The 21936-nt window shown below is 45.9% G+C and overlaps 1 protein-coding gene across 1 annotated transcript in view; it reads right to left on the bottom strand.

The window, feature by feature from the left end:
* Window positions 1–21653, bottom strand: part of LOC119930030 (synaptotagmin-like protein 2) — a 76091-nt gene extending 54438 nt beyond the window's left edge. The window contains exon 1 of the mRNA XM_038748445.1: window positions 21574–21653. The gene's annotated coding sequence lies outside the window, so the exon portion shown is untranslated. The remainder of the gene's footprint in view (window positions 1–21573) is intronic.
* Window positions 21654–21936: the final 283 nt, after the last annotated feature.

Raw genomic sequence — 21936 nt, 5'->3', positions numbered from 1 at the left:
AGTAACTTTTCAAAATGCAAGGTGACGGCCCCAGCTGTAAAAGGCACCAGGATTTTTTAACCAGGTACGGTTAGGCGTGTATACAACATATTTGCTGGAAAATCATTTTTTCAGACAGCTAATGTGATAGAATTTGGGGTAAGAGAGTCAGGTCTTGGAGCATGGCAGAGAAAAACTGCTCTGCACACAGCAAGTGCTCAATAAATACCATTGATAGATTGGGGAAGTGGGTGGAGATGTGAGGGGAGGCTTAAGAAGCTTGTTCTAGTGGCTAGAGCATGGGCCCGGGAGTCAGAAGGACCTGGGTTCTAACTCTGGCTCCGCCACATGTCTGCTGTGTGACCCTGGGCAAGTCACTTCACTTCTCTATACCTCAGTGACCTCAAATGTAAAATGGGGATTAAGACTGTGAGCCCCATATGGGACAGGGACTGTGTCCAATCTGATAAACCTGTATCTACCCAGCCCTTAGTAGAGTGCCTGGCACACAGAAAGCGATTAACAAATAACCATTAAAAAAAGATGGGCTAAGAAATATAGCCCTGGCATGGGCTCAGGGATGCCCTGGCTCACATGGCCCAGGTCCATGCCTCAGCTCCACCACTGACCCACTGTGTGACCTCGGAAAAGTCACTTCACCTCTCTGCTTCTCAGTTTCCTCATCTGCAAAATGAGGAATTTTCCTCTTCTCCCACTGTCTTCTGCATCACCCTTGCACTTGGATTTGTACCTTTTTTATTCACCCCTCCCTCAGCCCCACAGCACTTATGCCCCTATCCGTAATTTATTTATTTATTCCTATTAATGTTCACCTCCCCCTCTAGACTGTGAATTCGTTGCGGGTAGGGAACATGTCTACCAGTTCGATTGTACTCTCCCAAGTGCTTAGTACAGTGCTCTACACATAGTAAACACTCAATGGTACTAATGCTATCATTAATCAAGTACTATGAGCTATAAATACCACAAATTGATTGATTGACAGGCATTAATATAATAAATTATGGTTATGTACCTAAGTGCTGTTGGGCTGAGGGAGGGGTGGAAAAGAGGATGCAAATCCAAGTGAAAGGGTGATGCAGAAAGGAGTGGGAGAAGAGGACTGTGTCTGTTTATTGTTATATTGTACATCCCCAAGTGCTTAGTACAGTGCTCTGCACAAAGTAAGCACTCAATAAATATGATTGAATAAATGAATGAAAGGAAATGAGGGCCTAGGGCTTTAGCGGCAGCCGATTCCAGATGTTTTCCATCCTTGGCTTCCTTTGGAACCTATCGCCTTGGCTTCCTTTGGAACCTATCACCTTCAAGATTAGGATCCACTTAGGATTCCACGTTCTTTCACCATTCCTTAGGTCTCAATCATCCCTCCCCACAGCCTTATCTTTCCAGACCGAAAAGTCCAAGTCTTTTCAGTTCACTGAGGCTCGACTGCCTGCAACAGGAAACAAGGGTTGATTCATCTGAGGAGGGCAGACGGGCCTTCCGAGTCCTCTTTGCCCGAGGTTTCGAGCATTCCGGGGGCCTCCCTCCCTCTTTCTGGGAACCCATGGACTGGTCGAGAGAGGGAAAGAGAGAGAGAGAGATGGTTCTAGTCTCAGGCTTCCCCTATGCCCCTTGAACTTGGATTCACCCCCTTTATTCACCTCATCCTCAGCTCCACAGCACATATATCCATATCCATAATTTATTTTAATGTCTGTCTCCCCCGCTAGACTGCAAACTCCATGTGGGCAGGGAACGTGTACTCTCCCAAGTGCTTAGTACAGTGCTCAGCACACAGTAGGCATTCAATATCATTTCCCCCTTCTAGATTGTAAGCTCGTTGTGGGCAGGGATTGTCTCTATTGCTGTACTGTACTTTCCAAGCGCTAAGTAAAGTGCCCTGCACATGGTAAGCCCTCAATAAATACAACTGAATGAATTTGTTGATTGACTGATGGATGGACGGATCATGGATCAGGGCCAATTTTTTTGTCTGCACCTGCTTTCTCCTCTGTGAATCAGGACAGGCTTCCCAGGCTATTAGGGACAATCTTTTGGCCTAGAGAAGGAAGGTGTTCATTAAAGCACAATGGCACTCGCAGAGTGTCTGCCGTGTAACCTTGGGCAAGTCACTTCACTTCTCTGTACTTCAGTTACCTCATCTACCTCATCTATAAAGTGCGGATTAAGACTGTGAACCCCATATGGAAAAAAAGACTGTGTCTGACCTGGGGGAGACAGACATCGACACAAATAAATAAGTTATGGTTGTACTGGAAAATACAGTCCGCCCGACTTGAACACATCTAACCTGAGCGAGACATATCGGGAGGGAGGATCAACAAGGAAATGATCTTACACCGAGAAAAGGGCGTTCCAAACAACTCTGTGACAACAAAGCTGGCAGGTGTCTTCCTTCCCCGGGGGGCAGAGCGGAGGAGTGTGTGCTGGGAGGGAGCCAGGAAGGGAAGGGCAGGGAGGAAGGTGTTTGTGTTCTTTCTGTGCACAATACGGTGGGTCGACCACTGGCCTAGTGCCTACAGCATGGGTCTCGGAGTCAGAAGGACCTGGGTGCTAATCCCGGCTCTTCCACTTGTCTGCTGTGTGATCTTGGGCAAGTCACTTCACTTCTCTGGGCCTCAGTGACCTCATCTATTAAATGGGGACTAAGAGTGAGAGCCCTCTGTGGGCCACAGACTGTGTCTTGTGATTATCTTGAACCTACCCCAGCACTTAGATCAATGCTTGGCACACAGTAAGTGCTTAACAAATATCATTATTATTATTATTACTATTAACCCATCCTCAAAATAATTGAACAGGGTCTAATATTAGCCCTTGCAAACTGACAGAAACCATCTAGATCACCTTCTTGTGTATTTAGCAGCCTAGGAGAGGGAAATTTCCCCTGAACTTCTTTTTATGGTATTTGCTAAGCACTTACTATGTGCCAGGCACTGTACTATGTGCTGGGCTAGATGCACATTAATCAGGTTGGACACAGTCCCTGTCCCAAATAGGGCTCACGGTCTTAATCCCCATTTTACAGATGAGGTAATCGAGGCCCAGAGAAGAGAAGTGACTTGCCCGAGGTCACACTGCAGACAAATGGCAGAGCCAGGGTTGAAACCCAGGTCCTTCTAACTCCCAGGCCCAAGCTCTACACATTAGGCCATGCTGTACTTTTGCTCTAAGTGTCATTACTCCATTTTATTTATTCATTTATTTATTCTTATGTGCCAGGCACTATACTAAGCACTGGGGTAGATTCAAGCTAATCAGTTTGGACACAGTCCATGTCTCACATGGAGCTCACAATCTTAATCCCCATTTTACACTTGAGGTAATTGAGGCATAGAGAAGTGAAGAGACTTGCCTAAGGTCACAAAGAAGACAAGTAGCAGAGCTGGGATTAGAACCTCTTCTAGCATCATTACTCCCTCTTCTAGCACACAATTTGCCATGAGAAAACTACACCAGAAAGAGTTCTGAACATGTTATTTCTGCTTGAGCACCCTTTCCATGCTTATTAGCAGGATCCAGGGGTCCCCCTCTAGACTGTAAGCTCGTTGAGGGCAGGGAAAGTGTCTATCAACTCTGTTGCATTATACTCTCCCAAGCGCTTAATATGGTGCTCTGCACACGGTAAGCGCTCAATACATACGACCGATCCAGTGTCAACAAGGGACCCCGACGCATTTCAATTCCCCCAAAACATTTTCTCTCAATAAATAAGACGAGTAGTTCTGTACTCAAGATCAATTTTTCTGCTTTCAAGGTAGAGAGAAGGGTACATTCACAGACTCCCTCCTCCAGAGTGAGAAAGGCTAATTTAGAGAAGTTCAAAATTTACTGCTGTGCCTGAGTTCATTTTTCCTCCTTCAACAACAGCCTGTGCCTCGTTCAGTCTGGTCACCAACCCCTCCCTCACATTCTCCCTCCTTCCTGGAACTCACTTTTCATATCTGACGGACTGCCCCCTCCCCACCTTCAAAACCTTGCTGAAAGCAAATCTCCTCCGGAAGCCTTCCCTGCCTTGAGTCCCTGCCCCATAAATGCAGCTGGACACCTGTAATTTATTTTTATGGCCATCTCCCTTGCTAGACTGTAAGCGTCTTTAGAGCAGGGATCATGTTTACTTACTCTTGTGTACTCTCTCCCAAGCGCTTAGTACACTGCTCTGCACACTGTAAGCACTCAGTAAATACCCTTGGATTTAATGGATTGAATGTGAAGAAGATGGGATGGGAGCATCAGAGAAAGAATAGAGACTGTGAGCCCACTGTTGGGTAGGGACTGTCTCTATATGTTGTCAACTTGTACTTCCCAAGCGCTTAGTACAGTGCTCTGCACACAGTAAGTGTTCAATAAATATGACTGATTGATTGATTAATAGAGGTAGGACAGAGAATCCCAGTCCTACCCACCTGGTCCAAGCCACGGGAGCCACTACCCAAACACCTGGAATTCAGAAAATGGGTCCACCCTGTTCTCAGGAGCAATCCGACCTCATCCAAGGCCACCTGACTTTTTTTTTTAATGGTATTTGCTAAGCGCTTACTATGTGCCAGGCACTGTTCTTAGCGCTGGGGTAGATACAAGTTAGTCAGGTTGGACACAGTTCCTGTCCCACAAGGGACTCACTGACTTAATCCCCATTTTACAGGTGTGGTAACTGAGGCCTAGAAGTGATGTGACTTGCTCAGGAACACACAGCAGACAAGCGGTGGAGCCAGCGCTAGAGCCCAGATCCTACTAACTCCCAGACTCATGCTCTATCCTCTATGCCAGGCACTGAACACCCCCAAATCCAACTCTGTGGGCTCCAGTCTTTGTCTGTCTCTAACTCCGGACTGCTCTCGCTGGTCCCTTTCCGAAACCGCCTTGTGAAAAACGTTGATTCAACAACCTAGTGGGGGGGAAAAACTCTTTTAATCCTCCACACGGAATCCAGGAGGCCTGAAGGTGGGCTAACCTGAAGAGGTAACATCAGACCAGGATTAAGCACCCTTTGATTTTGATAGGTAGTAATTGATTTTATTTGCCTGTCTCCTAAAACCTTTGATCTGGAGATGACTCTGAGGGTTTAAAATTCCCAAGAATGTTCCCCCGGACAGTGGGGCCATTGTCCTTGCCCCACTAGTTTGTCACAGATCAACACTGCTAACATAGCATTGGTCAGTGTTCACACTTGTGAGAGGCCCCCTGTAATTGAAAGGCATTGCAGAATGAAGACTTCAATCCTTTCCCCATAAATGCTGCCACACACCTTTCATTTACTTTTCTGCCCATCTCCCTTTCTAGACTGCAAGCTCCTTGACGGTAGGGAGCATATGCATTTATCCTTGTGTTCTCTCCCAAGCGGTTAGTATAGTGCTCTGTACACTGTAAGCACTCAATAAATACCCTTGGTGAATTATGGAAAGGACCTCTGGTAAACAGGATTAGTCTGGGGACTTAAACTGCTTAAAATGCAAGTCATTTTGGGGTGTAATAATAATAATAATGGCATTTATTAAGCACTTACTATGTGCAAAACTCTGTTCTAAGCGCTGGACCTTCAAGGAATGAACTTTCCCTCTGCTTTTTTTCCCCCCTATGGTATTTGTTAAGCACTTACTTTGTGTCAGGCATTGAACTAGGTGCTGGAGTAGATCTACGATAATCAGGTTGGATGCAGTCCATGTCCCATACGGGGCTCACTTTCTTAATCTCATTTTACAGAGGAGGTAACTGAGGCACAAAGAAGTGAAGCGACTTGTCCGAGGTCACCCAGCAGATAAGTGGCAGAGCCAGGATTAGAATCCAGGTCCCTCTGATGCCCAGGACCAGGCTCTACCTACTAAGACCTGCTGTTTCTCCTCTCCAAAATCCCTACCCTTAAAAAAATATTGCCATGCCAAAATTCTCTTCGACTATATTAATGCAATGCGGAAGCTGATGAGGCAGCAGAAATTCATAAGCATCCTTCAGGAATTTCTTCCTGGTCACCCCTGGGTAGGGTTCACTCACTTGATGGAAGCATGGTAGCAGTTTGGATGGAGAGGAAAGGATGGATTTTTAGCGACGTTGGAGAGGTTGAACTAACAGGATTTAGTGACAGACAGAATATGTGGGTTGTATGAGAGAGATGAGTTGAGAATAACGCCAAGGTTGCCGGCTTGTGAGATGGGGGAGATAGTGGACCTCCTCCAGGAAGCCTTCCTTCCCTGGACAGTTGAGACCTTTGGATCCCATCCCCTTCCTCAAATCTGCCTTGCGGAGAATAAAATCCTCTTACTCGGTTCCTGCTTATTACCTTTTCCCCCATATAGCCCACATTTTGAGGTCCCCACTATCTTTTCTTAATTTTCCACTTCTCTTCCAAGGCTGTTTTCCCTGCGAAGAAGTACCTTAGCATCTTGTCCCTTGACTATGCTTAACCACAGTGGCTAGCCAAGGACATGGGCTCGTCTCTTTCTCTGGCCAATCAGCCTTCTTAGTTCGGGATCAGGTTCCTCGAGGATGCGCCGAACCCAGTTAAATGGACATGAAATTCATTCCCGGGCATTGGAACTGTTCTCAGGCCTGTAGAGAAGCAGGATGACTTAGTGGAAAGAGCCTGGGTGTCAGAGGATTTGGGTTCCAATCCCGGCTCCACCACTTGTCTGCTGTGTGGCTTCTGTCCCTCAGTTCCTTCATCTGCAAAATGAGGATCCAATCCCTGTTCTCCCTCCTACTTACACTGTGAGCCCCACACGGGACCTGATGATCCTATATCTACCCCAAATACAGTGCTTGGCCCATAGTAAACACTTAACAAAGACCCCAATCATTATTATTACTGTTGTTCATGTTGTTGGATGTAAGAGGGATATTTTGAGCAGCAAATTAACACCTAGAGAGCAGAAGAAAAATTGACATTGGCCTGGGCTGCAGGACATTCTGGGGCCAGGATTTCTGGAGTTGGAAATTTGCACAGTGCCAGTTGAAGGCCGAGAAATTTAACCTCTTCCAACTGTACACCGACAGGAATCACGCTCCATCTGGAACTTCCTGAGAAGCATGGAAACTGAATCAAAGTGTAAAAGAAGCGGCGGGCCCTAATAAAAAAGCATGGCCTGGGAGTGAGAGGACCTGGGTTCTAATTCCCCAGCTTCCTCGCTTGTCTGTTGTGTGACTTTGGGCACGTCACTTAATTCATCTGTGCCTCTGCTCTTCTGTTCTCTCTTCTACTTAAACTAGACTGTGAGCCCCAAGTGGGACAAGGACTGTGCCCAAACTAATTCACTTATAGCTAAACCAGCACTTAGAACAGTGTTTGATACATACTAAGCACTTAACAAATACCATTAAAAAAGGGCCATTCTAAGAGAGAGAGAGAGAGAGAGAGAGAGAGAGAGAGAGAGCTTTGTACTGAGTCCAGACAGATGTCACAAAAAAGGAGGTGGGAAAAGATGGCACCTCTTTAAAAGTATTTATTAGGGGTGGTGTGGTCAGGCAGTATCAACTCCCGTTCTAGACCTCCTGCTTTCCATAAAATGGACTGCAAGAAAAATGTTGGCTTCAATCTTGGCCAGAGCTTGGAATTTATTTTTTTCCACCTGAAACTAAGCTGACCTCCCCACCTTTTGTTCCCTTTAAAGATTACTTTTTTAAATTATATCAATTTTTATTGACTAGACATGTTTGCATATTCCTTTCCCATCGGTCCTTGCTGCAGTGCAATTATTTAGCATTCCCTCCCATTCTGCAACTAACCAGAAATTGAACATCTGTTAGGGGTGGAGATATGGGTGACTTGGGCAGAGATTACTGCATTTTCTCCCCAACTTCTTTCCTATGATTTATTTAGTAAGTCAATCAATCAATGGTATTTATTGAGCACTTTCAGTATGCAGAGCATGGTACTAAGCACTTGAGAACATATACCAGCCCCAATTCATCTTTCCAGCTTTATTATTACCATTATTAGTAATAGTAATAATTCTGGAATTTGCTAAGCACTTACTATGCGCCAAGCACTGTATTAAGTGCTGGGGTAGATGTAAGATAATCAGGTCCCACATGGCTGTTGAGAAGAGGTACAGCCTAGTGGATAGAGCACGGCCAAGGGAGTCAGAAGGACCTGGATTCTAATCCCGGCTAGGTCACCTGTCTGCTGTATGGCCTTGGGCACGCTGTACTTCTCTGTGCCTCAATTCCCCCGTCTGTAAAATGGGGATTAAGACTGCAAGCCCCATGTAGGGCAGGGACTGTTTCCAACCTGATTAGCTGTATTGACCCCAGCACTTAGTACAGTGCCTGGCACATAATACCCTAAAAAATTACAAAAAATCATTCTAAGAAGGAAGGGGAACAGGTATCATTGCTCCCCACTTTGCAGATGAGGGAACTGAGGCCCAGAGAAGTGAAGTGACTTGCCCAAGGTCACATAGTGGGTAATCATGATATTAATAATGACGGCAGGTATAAATAACAACAAAATTCCCTGAGGAGAATCTTGGCAATGGCTCCCCAGAGGATCGGCTGGGCGGTTGGGTCAGAGGGGTGACAGAGGGACAGCCATCTCTGGGGGCCGTGGGTCACTTAACAGAGGAACTGTTTGCCCCAGGGGTGTGGCTGGAACCCGGATACAGATGTGGGGTCAGACTTTCAGCCCCGGTGACGCCTGTGACTAATCTCCATCGGCCTGCTGTCCCAAGCAGGCGCTGACGATATGGAAAGGGAAGACCGAAAATGAATATAAGCCACAGGAGTGGCAAAAGTTCTGCTAGGATACTTGTAAAAAGTCTCTTGAATGCTGGGAGCTTTTCTCTCATCCCCCTCCTTGTCCCTCTTTTCAATCCATCCATCGTATTATTGAGCACTTACTGTGTGCAGAGCACTGTACCAAGTGCTTGGGAGAGTACAATATGACATAGTTGGTAGGCATGTTCCCTGCCCACAATGAGCTTACAGTCTAGAGGGGAGACGGATGCTGATTGAAATAATATATAGAAATGAAGGGTGATATCATAGGTAATTAATACATAATATTAATATAGAAATGATAGATAGATATAGATAGATTAGATAGGATAGATAGATAGATAGATAGATAGATAGATAAAGTGTTCTGGGGCTGAAGAAAGGGTGAATAGAGGGAGCCAATTCCAGCAAGGGGGGTTGCAGAAGGGAGTGGGAGAGGAGGAAATGAAGGCATAGTTGGACAAGGCCTCTTGGAGGAGAGGTGTTTTTTACAGTGCTTTGAAGGTGGGGAGAGTGTCAATCTGTTGGATATAAAGAGAGAGGACGTGGGAAAGGGGTTGGCGAGGAGATAGACACGATCGAGGCACGGTGTCCACGCTGGCATTTAGCGGAGCGATACTTCCCCCAAACTGTTCCCTTTGTGCAAAATCAAGGCCCGGTTTCTCTCCTCTTAGGGAAATGGCTCTGAGTCTCACCCCTTATTTACTCCCATCTGTTCTACAACCCACCAGTAAATTCCACATCCCCATTCCTCCCCCTCAACTCATTCTTGCAGAGGACTGTCTGCTGCCTTGTCTCCCATGTTAGACGGCCAGCTCCTTTTTTAGTGGAATTTGTTAAGCGCTTACTCTGTGCCATCCACTGTACTAAGCACTGGGATAGACACAAGCTAATCGGGTTCCTGCCCCACATGAGGCTCACAATCTTAATTTCCATTTTATAGAAGAGGTAACAGGAAAAGAAGCCAAGTGACTTGTCCGAGGTCACACAGCAGGCAAGTGGTGGGGGCAGGATTAGAACCCAGCTCTTTCGGATTCCCAGGCCCACACTGTATGTATTAGGCCACGCTGCTTCTCACACTTGAGGGGAGGGGACTTGGGGCTACAACTTTTAGTAATGTACTTCCCATGGATGCTCAGAGACAGCTTAGCCGTCTTTCATAAGGATTAGGGTACCACACTACCTGGAAAACTGTAAGTTTGCTTTGCAAAATCTTGCCGTGAGACACTGTGATAAAAAGGATCAAATTCTGGTTCTTGTACATATGGCCCTCTCCAAGGACTGACTGATTTGTATTCACCCCAGCTCTTAAAACAGTACTTGACACATAGTAAGTGTCAAATGGTACTTATTACTACTTACTATGTTACAGTAACAATACCATAAAGAAGGACCAACTTTAAACAAAACTTGGCACTCTCAGAAGTCTCGCTGATATTTTTTTTAAGGTACTTGTTAAAACTTACAAGGTACCAGGCACTGTACTAAGTGCTGGGGCACATACAAGGTAGACAGGTTGGACGCGATCCATGTCCCACATGGGGCTTACAGTCTTAGTCCCCATTTTCCAGGAGAGGTAACTGAGGCACGCAGAGTGAAGTGACTTGCCCTAGCTCACACAGCAGACAAATGGCAAACCCGGGATTAGAACCCAGGTCGTTATGACTCTCAGGTTGGGGCTCTATCCACTGGGCCACGCTGCAAGAGTCTAATTGTTATCTAATTGTGAAACACGCAAGAAGCAAGCAATATGGGCCAATGTCAATCACCCAAGGCACGACAGGCTACCTTGGTTGGACTCTGGTGGCAAGGATGAAAAACCTGTTGTTCCCAAAATACCCACAATATCCCCGGCTAAAGAGCGGAGTCCTAAATTACTATCACAGCAGGCTTGCTAGCCTGCGGCTGGTCTTTAGCCCAAAGGGGCAAAACTAAAAGCGATGATTGGCATGTGTTGAAAATGCTGCTCTGGCAATTAGTCAACGGGACCCAGGAGATAAGCAGTGTTGCCTGTCCCTAGCCCCAAGCCCACAGTGGGTCCTTGTCTTCCAGGGATTTGAGGTCTGATAGCGAAACCAATCCACCAGATTCAAATTTCTAATCCCTTCAAAATATGGAAAAATTGAGCTTGAAGTGTATGGCTCCACCTCACATTTCCTCCAAGAGGCCTTCCCTGACTAAGCCCTCCTTTCCTCTTCTCCCAACTCTCTTCCGCGTCACCCTGACTTGCTCCCTTTATTCATTCATTCCAATATATTTATTGAGCGCTTACTGTCTGCAGAGCACTGTACTAAGCGCTTGGGAAGTACAAGTTGGCCACGTATAGAGACGGTCCCTACCCAACAATGGGCTCCCTCTATTCATGCCGCCTCTCAGCCCCATAGCACTAATGTACTTATCTGTAATTTTATTTATTTCTATTAATGTTTGTCTCCCCCTCTAGACTGTAAGCTCGTTGTGGGAAGGGAATGTGTATTATATTGTACTCTCCCAAGCACGTAGTATAATGCTGTGCACACAGTAAGCACTCAATAAATACGACTGATTGACTATTTTGGACTCATTTGGACCGTTTAAAGGCAACCTCCTTCTTTGCTCTGCTTTACCATTAATAACCGATAATAATGACGGTGATGATTACGGCATTTGTTAGGCGCTTACGATGTGCCAATCACCGTGCTAAGCACTGGGGTAGACACAAGATAGTTCGGACAAAGTCGCTGTCCCACACGGGGCTTACAGTCCAAGTGGGGGGGAGAATTGGCATTGAACCTCCACTTTAGAGATGAGGAAACTGAGGCACAGTTCCTTAAAAACATGTGAAATAGTAAAAGAGCACTATTATTAATAATAATTGGGGCTTTTGTCAGTGCTAACTATGTACCAAGCACTGAGGTAGATGCAAAACAATCAGGTCAGACACAGTCCCTGTCCCACAAGGGGCTCACAGTGTCAACCCCATTTAACAGAAGAGGAAAGTGAACCAAAAAAAGGTTAACTGAGTTGTCTAAGGTCCTACAACAGGCAAGTAGAAGAGCCGGGGTCAGAACCCAGGGCCCCTGACGTCCAGACAGTGCTCTTCCTACTAGGGCATACTGCTTCTCTAAATGAAAAGTGCCACGAAGAGAATGACCACCTGAATGGAGGGTTACATGTACAAAGCAACTCCAGGCATTAAGGGCAGGCTCAAACAAACAATATAGGGCAGCACGTCAGCACCATCGATGGCTGAGACAAGACTCTAATCAAGGATCGGCGCTTAGAACAGTGCTTGGCACATAGTAAGCGCTTAACAAATGCCATCATCATCATCAAGAATGCACATGCTTTTGCGTTGTACTCTCCCAAGTACTTAGCACAGTGCTCTGCACACTGTAAGCAGTATGAGAAACAACCCGTGGCCTAGTGGAAAGAGCACAGGCCTGGGAGCCAGAGGACCTCGGTTCTAAGCCCGACTCGGTCATTTGCCTGCGGTGTGACCTTGGGCAAGTCACTTAATTTCTCAAGGCCCCAGTTCCCTCATCTGCAGAACGGGGATTCAAAACCTAGCCTCCCTCCTCCACAGACTGTGAGCCCCACGTGGAACCTTGTATCTCCTATCTACACCACGCTTAGTACAGTGCACACAGTAAGTGCTTAATAAATACCAGGATTATTTTTAAGTGCTCAACAAATACTATTGATTAATTGATCCATCCTTATGCTCTGCTATTTCCCACATCTGCCGTTTATTTTAATGATCGTGTTCCCCCTCTGGACTTTATGCTCATGTCTACCAATTTTCTTGACTCGAACGCTCCCAAGCACTTAGTACAGGGCTCTGCACACAAAAAAAGCACTCAAATACCACTGATTGAAGATCGATCCTGACGCCCTGACATTCCGCCTATCTGTAATGCCACTTCTTCATCTGTAATTTATTTTAATGCCCGTCTTCCCCCTCTAGACAGTGGGGATCTTGTGAGCAGGGATGGTGCCTACCAATTCTACTGCACTGTTCTTTTCCAAACGCTTAGTCCAGTGTCCTCTACATAGTAAGCATTCAATAAACACAACAATTATGTGAACCAGCCCATTCCCAACTACTCATCTTCCCGCTGCCATCTTCACCCTCTCCTCTCCTCCATAGCCCACCACCATGGACACCACTGCTACATGAGGTGAAAGGAAGATTGGAGTGTCCCCTTGGGCACATGAATAGCCAACCCTTTAGCACAATACGGTAGTATTCTTCTTCTCCACTTCTGGAAAGTCAGGCGAAATTCCTGCCAGGAAATCGGGCCCAAAGACACGTCAACACTTTGGACACCCGGAAATCGCCTTCGGAATTAGCAACTTCCCTCAGACACACACTTTTCTCAGGGACAAATACGCGCTTGTTAGCTACCTGGGCTGGCTGATGACATTGTACACAAACACCACCTATCGCTGTTCGCATCTCTGGGTGCGTGGGGGGGGAGGGAAAGCAAGCGCTGGGCCGCACAATGGCGCTGCCTTGTATCCCCGAGAGCAGTCGCGTTGAACAACACCGCTTTTGTGTGTGCGCGACATGTGTACCTTCAAATATGCAGAAAGTTCAGAAGCCATCGCTTTTTCCTCTACTTGGGCCTTTGGAAAACTGCAGGGTCCATTAGCCCATTTTACAGCTAGAGGAAAAAATGTGCGAAGCAACTCAGGATGGGGTCGGGCCGTGCCCCAAGGCAAATTTGAGTTTCAGGGGTCCAATTTGAAGTCCCTCCACCCTAATCCAGCAACCAGACCTGATTATCTTCTATCTACCTTAGCACTCTGTGCATTCATTCATTCAATCGTATTTATTGAGCACTTACTGTGTGCAGAGCACTGTACTAAGTGCTTGGGAAGTACAAATTGGCAATATAACTGCTTGGCACGTAGTAATAGCTTAACAAACATCACAGTTGTTATTAGGATGCAATCCTCTGGTTCCAAAGTCTTCCCAGGTGAGCTCGGGACATGAAGCTGAAGCTCTCCAGTGGAGAAAGGCATTGGACCACTAACCCTTCCCTTCTAAACTGTAAATTTTTTTCGGGGGGAGGTATAGGGTATTTGTTAAGCCCTTAATTTATGCCAGGCACTGTCAGAAGCCCTGGGGAAAACGCCAACTAACCAGGTTGGACACGGCCCACGTCCCACACGGGGCTCACCGTAGTAATCACCATTTTACAGATGAAGCAACTGAGGCTCGGAGAAGTAAAGCGACTTGCCCAAGGTCACACAGCAGACAAGTAGCAGAACCGCCACCAGAACCTTGATACTTCTGTCTCCCAAGCCCATGCTCTATCTACTGGGCCACGCAGCTTCTCATGGACTGAATGCATCCGCCAACTCCGTTGTACTGTAGCTTCCCAAGCGCTTAATACATTGCTCGGCACATAGTAACTGTCCAATAAATAACACTGATTGATCGCTTAACTCCCTGGCTAAAAAAGGTGATGCTTTCGGGGCCCAGCTTTGAAGCCGCCAGGTGTCCTGGTCTTCCTACCCCAATCTGTTAGATTGGGGTCTAACAGTCTACCCTTTTAGACTGGGGGCCCACTGTTGGGTAGGGACTGTCTCTATATGTTGCCAACTTGTACTTCCCAAGCGCTTAGTACAGTGCTCTGCACACAGTAAGCGCTCAATAAATACGATTGATGATGATGATGATCTGTTCACTGTCTCTGTTTTCTGCCCAGGTTCTATTTTTACCCACCCCCCTCCACTCCCTTAGGTGAACTCTTAATAATAAAAATGATTGCATTTGTTAAGCGCTTACTATGTGCAAAGCACTGTTCTAAGCACTGGGGGGATATTGTTTCTACAATAATAATATAATAATAATTATAGTATTTGTTAAATGCCTACTATGTGCCATGCACAGTTCTAAGCGCTGGGGTAGATACAGGGTAACCAGGTTGTCCCACTTGGGGCTCACAGTCTTAATCCCCATTTAACAGATGAGGTAACTGAGGCACAGAGAAGTTAAGCGGCTTGCCCAAAGTCACACGGCAGGTACGTGGCAGAGTCAGGATTAGAACCCAAGACCTCTGCCTCCCAAGCCTGTGCTCTTTTCCACTAAGCCATGCTACAACACGCTGGGCACAGGTGTTCACTCCGGGGGAGCGATGAAGGGCTCCAGCGCTTAGAACAGTGCCTGGCACGTAGTTAGTGCTTAACAAATGTGAGCCCGTTGTTGGGTCAGGACCGTCTCTATATGTTGCCAACTTGTATTTCCCAAGTGCTTAGTACAGTGCTCTGCACACAGTAAGCGCTCAATAAATACAATTAAATTAATAATTATTATAGCCTGCTCAGTTTTCTGAACAGACCCCCTCATTTGTTCATCCCAGCTCTCTGACAAGACTTGAGAGTTATTATTATCATTATATTAGTTAAGCAGTTACTATGTGTCAAGCACTGTTCTAAGCCCTGGGGTACATACAATTTAATCAGGTAGTTCCTGTCCCACACGGGGCTCACAGCCTAAGTTACCAATCAAGACTGAAAAGACCCAAAATGTCATCTTTACGGTGGCATTTGTTAAGCACTACTCTGTGCCAAGCACTGTACTGAGCGCTGGGGGAGATATACGATAATCAGGCCCCACACGGGGCTCACGGGTCTAAGTAGGAAGGAGAATAGGTATTAAATTCCCATTTTGCAGATAAGAGAAATGTATCACTCTCTTTGGTCTTCCTCCCTTTCCCTGACCCACAGCCCATACATATATATTTATATATATATATATATATATATTTTTTTTGTATATATACATATACATATATATACATATATACATATATATATACATACATATATATATATATATATATATATATATATATATTGATGCCTGTTTACTTGTACTGATGTCTGTCTCCCACTCCTAGACTGTGAGCCTGTTGTCGGCAGGGACTGTCTCTATTTGCTATATTGTACTTTCCAAGTGCTAAGAACAGTGCTCTGCACACAGTAGTGCTCAATAAATACATATGTATTATGTAATACATATGTATTATGTAATGTAATAATAATAATAATAACAATAATAATGTAATACATATGTATTATGTAATACATATGTATTAATAAATACATATGTATTTATGTACATAAATACATAATAAATAAATAAATATGAATGAATGAATGAATGAGTAGAATGAATGAATGAAGAGACTTGAATGAAGGATCCAGGATTAGAACCCAGATCCTTTGACTCCCAGGCTGGCACTCTTTCCACTGGGCCACTCTGCTTCCCACCGGCTCTTTGAAGACTATAAGCTACTGGAGAGATTGTGTCTACCGGCTTTATTGTGTTGTGCTCTCCCAAGCACTCAGAGGTCATGGGTTCAAATCCCGGCTCTGCCAATTGTCCGCTGTGTGACTTTGGGCAAGTCACTTCACTTCTCCGTGTCTCAGTTCCCTCATCTGTAAAATGGGGGTGTGAGCCCCATGTGGGACAATCTGATCACCTTGTATCCTCCCCAGCGCTTAGAACAGTGCTTTGCACAAAGTAAGCGCTTAACAAATGTCATTATTATTATCATTACTCTGCAAAGTGCCCAATAAATACCATTGTCTAATTGAAGCCTGTCCCCTTTCCGTCCCATCTCCCTCCCCGTAAAACCCCGGCCTCTTTTTCACCCCCTGCACCCTAGCCACTGCTCAAAGGGAAGACTTGTGACTCTATTATTACTCTATTATTACTCTATTTATTTTACTTGTACATATCTATTCTATTTCTTTTATTTTGTTAGTATGTTTGGTTTTGTTCTCTGTCTCCCCCTTTTAGACTGTGAGCCCACTGTTGGGTAGGGACTGTCTCTATATGTTGCCAACTTGTACTTCCCAAGCGCTTAGTCCAGTGCTCTGCACAGAGTAAGCGCTCAATAAATACGATTGATTGATTGATTGATTGATTGATTGATTGACTCCTCTGGCCCAAGAACTTGACTTTTGCCTGGGTTTGCAAGACTGTTTTTATTGCAAACCAGGCTTGGGCGAAGGCTCTGGCAAACGGATGTGGATTTTCGAGGAGCTTCCTGGACGAGTGGCTAGAGCGACAAGCCACTGGGGGACCGGGACTGGGAGTCGGGAGGTCACGGGTTCTAATCCCGCCTCGGCCACCTGTCTGCTGCGTGACCTTGGGCGAGTCCCTTCATTTCTCTGGGCCTCAGTGGCCTCATCTGGAAAATGGGGATTGAGACTGTGAGCCCCATGGGGGGCGGGGACTGCGTCCAACCTGATAAGCTTGTATCCACCCGGCGCTTAGACCAGGGCTTGGCACGTAGTAAGCTCTCAATACATGTCATCATCATCATTCTCTTTGGGACGGAAGGGGGTGCATAGTAGTTTTCTGTCCACCCCAAGGACCCCTCAAATGACAAGCCCCTCAAGGACCCCTCAAATCATCATCATCAATCGCATTTATTGAGCGCTTACTGTGTGCAGAGCACTGTACTAAGCGCTTGGGAAGTAGAAGTTGGCAACATATAGAGACAGTCCCTACCCAACAGTGGGCTCACAGTCTAAAAGGGGGAGACAGAGAACAAAACCAAACATACTAACAAAATAAAATAAATAGAATAGATATGTACAAGTAAAATCAATAAATAGAGCAACAAATATGTACAAACATATAGACATATATACAGGTGCTGTGGGGAAGGGAAGGAGGTAAGATGGGGGGGATGGAGAGGGGGACGAGGGGGAGAGGAAGGAAGGGGCTCAGTCTGGGAAGGCCTCCTGGAGGAGGTGAGCTCTCAGTAGAGAATGAATGACACGCTGCGTGGGTCAGTGGAAACAGCCTGGGCTTTGGAGTCAGAGTCACGGGTTCGAATTCCGGCTCCACCACATGTCTGCTGTGTGACCTTGGGCAAGGCACTTAACTTCTCGGAGCCTCAGTTCCCTCATCTGCAAAATGGGGATTAAGACTGTGAGCCCCACGTGGGACAACCTGATCACCTTGTAACCCCCCAGCGCTTAGAACAGTGCTTTGCACATAGTAAGCGCTTAACAAATGTCATCAAAAAAAAAAAAAAGCCCCCTCCTCTCCCCAGGAGCTTGCCTCCGTCCCATACGTGTCTGCTAACTCTCCCGAGCATTTAGGACAGTGCTCTGTGATCCCACTGAGGAGGAGGAGGAGATGGATGGATCGGGTCCCTCAGTTTATCCCAAGGGATGGAGAAGCAGTGTGGCTTAGTGGAAAGAGCCCAGGCTTGGGTCCTGGGTTCTAATCCCGGCTCTGCCACTTCTCAGCTGTGTGACTTTGGGCAAGTCACTTCACTTCTCTGGGCCTCAGTTACCTCATCTGTAAAATGAGGATTAAAAGTGTGAGCCCCACATGGGACAACCTGATTACCCTATATCCACAGTAGCACTTAGAAAAGTGCTTGGCATATAGTAAGCACTTAACAGATACCATCATTACTGTTGTTATTATTATTATTACCATTACCATCATTATTATTACCATTATTACCATTAGCATTTAGAACAGTGCCTGACACATAATAAGCACTTAACAAATACCATCATTATGATTATTATTATTACCCCAGCGTTTAGAACAGTGCTTGGCACATAGTAAGCACTTAAATACCATCAATACGATTATTACCCCAGTGCTTGGCATATAGTAAGCGCTTAACCAATACAATCATTATGATTATTATTACCCCAGCATTTAAAACAGTGCTTGGCACATAGTAAGCACTTACATACCATCAATATGATTATTACCCCAGCGCTTGGCATACAGTAAGCGCTTAACCAATACAATCATTATGATTATTATTACCCCAGCATTTAGAACAGTGCTTGGCACATAGTAAGCACTTAACAAATACCATCAATATAATTATTACCCCAGCGCTTGGCATATAGTAAGCGCTTAACTAATACAATCATCACGATTATTATTTCCCCAGCACTTACAACAGTGCTTGGCACACAGTAAACACTTAGATACCGTCATTATTATTATTATTATTATTAATACCCCAGTGCTTAGAATGGTGCTTGGCACATCGTAAGCGCTTAACAAATACCATCATTATTATTATTAGTGCTTGGCACATAGTAAGCGCTTAACCAATACAATCATTATGATCATTATTACCCCAGCGTTTAGAACAGTGCTTGGCACATAGTAACCACTTAACAAATACCATCAATACGATTATTACCCCAGTGCTTGGCATATGGTAAGCACTTAACCAATACAATCATTACGATTATTATTTCCCCAGCGCTCAGAACAGTGCTTGGCACACAGTAAACTCTTAACAGATACCATCATTATTGTTATTATTATTAATACCCCAGTGCTTAGAATGGTGCTCGGCACATAGTAAGCGCTTAACAAATACCATCATTATTATTATTGGTGCCTGGCACATAGTAAGCGCTTAATACCATAATTATTCTGGTTATTATTACCCTAATGCTTAGAACAGTACTTGGCACATAGTAAACGCTTAACAGATCCCATCATCAGGATGATTATCATTACTACAGCGCTTAGAACAGTGCTGGGCATATGGTAAGCACTTCTTAACAGATACCATCATTATTCTGATTATTATTACCCTAGCGCTTAGAACAGTACTTGGCACATAGTAAGCGCTTAACGGATTCATTCATTCAGTTGTATTTATTGAGCACTTACTGTGTGCAGAGCACTGTACTAAGCGCTTGGGAAGTACAAGTTGGCAACATATAGAGACGATGATGATTATTATTACCACAGCACTTAGAACAGTGCTTGGCACATAGTAAACGCTTAACAGATACCATCATCATGATGATTATTATTACCCCAGTGCTTAGAACAGTGCTTGACACCTTAGAACAGTGCTTGGCACATAGTGAGCGCTTAACAGATCCCATCATTATTCTGATTATTAGTACCCCAGTGCTTAGAACAGTGCTTGTCACATAGTAAGCGCTTAACAGGTCCCATCATTATTCTGATTATTATTACCCCAGCGCTTAGAACAGTGCTAGACACATAGTAAGCGCTTAACCGATCCCACCATTATTCTGATTACCCCAGCGCTTAGAACAGTGCTTGGCACATAGTAAGCGCTTAAAAGATATCATCATCATGATGATGATTACTACCCCAGCGCTTAGAGCAGTGCTTGGCTCATGGTAAGCGCTTAACAGATATCTGATTATTATCACCCCAGCACTTAGAGCAGTGCTTGGCACATAGTAAGCACTTAATAGGTCCCATCATTATTCATTCATTCATTCAATTGTATTTACTGAGCGCTTACTGTGTGCGGAGCACTGTACTAGGCGCTTGGGAAGTACAAGTTGTGATTATTATTACCCCAGTGCTGGGACAGTGCTTAGCACATAGTAAGCGCTTAACAGATCCCATCATCAGGATGATGACTATGACTCCAGCGCTTAGAACAGGGGTTGGCACGTAGTAAGCGCTTAACAGTGCTTGGCACATAGTAAGCGCTTAACAGATCCCATCATCAGGATGATGACTATGACCCCAGCGGTTAGAACAGGGGTTGGCACGTAGTAAGCGCTTAACAGTGCTTGGCACATAGTAAGCGCTTAACAGATGCCATCATCAGGATGATGACTATGACCCCAGCAGTTAGAACAGGGGTTGGCACGTAGTAAGCGCTTAACAGTGCTTGGCACGTAGTAAGCGCTTAACAGATCCCATCATCAGGATGATGACTATGACCCCAGCGCTTAGAACAGGGGTTGGCACATAGTAAGTGCTTAACAGTGTTTGGCACATAGTAAGCGCTTAACAGATATCATCAGGATGATGACTATGACCACAGCGGTTAGAACAGTGGTTGGCACGTAGTAGGCGCTTAACAGTGCTTGGCACATAGTAAGCGCTTAACAGATGCCATCATCAGGATGATGACTATGACCCCAGTGCTTAGAACAGTGGTTGGCACGAAGTAAGTGCTTAACAGAGCCCATCATCAGGATGATGACTACGACCCCAGCGCTTAGAACAGTGGTTGGCACGTAGTAGGCGCTTACCAGTGCTTGGCACATAGTAAGCGCTTAACAGATGCCATCATCAGGATGATGACTATGACCCCAGCGGTTAGAACAGGGGTTGGCACGTAGTAAGCGCTTAACAGAGCCCATCATCAGGATGATGACTACGACCCCAGCGGTTAGAACAGTGGTTGGCACGTAGTAAGCGCTTAACAGTGCTTGGCACATAGTAAGCGCTTAACAGATGCCATCATCAGGATGATGACTATGACCCCAGCGGTTAGAACAGGGGTTGGCACGTAGTAAGCGCTTAACAGTGCTTGGCACATAGTAAGCGCTTAACAGATGTCATCATCAGGATGATGACTATGACCACAGCGGTTAGAACAGTGGTTGGCACGTAGTAAGCGCTTAACAGAGCCCATCATCAGGATGATGACTATGACCCCAGCGCTTAGAACAGGGGTTGGCACGTAGTAGGCGCTTAACAGTGCTTGGCACATATTAAGTGCTTAACAGATCCCATCATCAGGATGATGATTATAACCCCGGCAGTTAGAACAGTGGTTGGCATGTAGTAGGCGTTTAACAGTGCTTGGCACATAGTAAGCGCTTAACAGATCCCATCATCAGGATGATGACTATGACCCCAGCGCTTAGAACAGTGGTTGGCACGTAGTAAGCGCTTAACAGATGCCATCATCAGGATGATGACTATGACCCCAGCGGTTAGAACAGGGGTTGGCACGTAGTAAGCGCTTAACAGAGCCCATCATCAGGATGATGACTATGACCCCAGCGGTTAGAACAGTGGTTGGCACGTAGTAAGCGCTTAACAGAGGTGACCATCCCCCCGCTGGTTATTACCTCGGGCTCCTCGGGTGCGGGAGGGCTGTAGGAGGGGAGTCCTGGGTTCGGGGGGTGGCGGTGCAAGCTGCAAGCCCGGCAGCCGCAGGAGGAGGTGTCTCACCTGGCCGCTCGGCCGGCGGCGGCGGCTCCGGCGGCTCCGCGCAAAACCCGGCCCGGATCCCCGCCCCGACACCCGCAAAACCCGGCCCGGATCGGCCGCCTGCCCGAGCCCCGACCGCCGCAAACCCCGGAACGGACCGACTCCCGATCCCGGAGCGCCTGCAAAACGCGGCCCGGATTCGCGCCTACATTCATTCATTCATATTTAATAATAACAACAACAACAATAATAATGGTGATGATAATAATGATAATGATGGT

Source organism: Tachyglossus aculeatus, chromosome 6 (assembly GCF_015852505.1).
Source record: "Tachyglossus aculeatus isolate mTacAcu1 chromosome 6, mTacAcu1.pri, whole genome shotgun sequence".
NCBI lineage: Eukaryota > Metazoa > Chordata > Mammalia > Monotremata > Tachyglossidae > Tachyglossus > Tachyglossus aculeatus.
The sequence above is the reverse complement of the archived record's forward strand: the minus strand, read 5'-3'. Positions and strand labels throughout refer to the sequence as shown.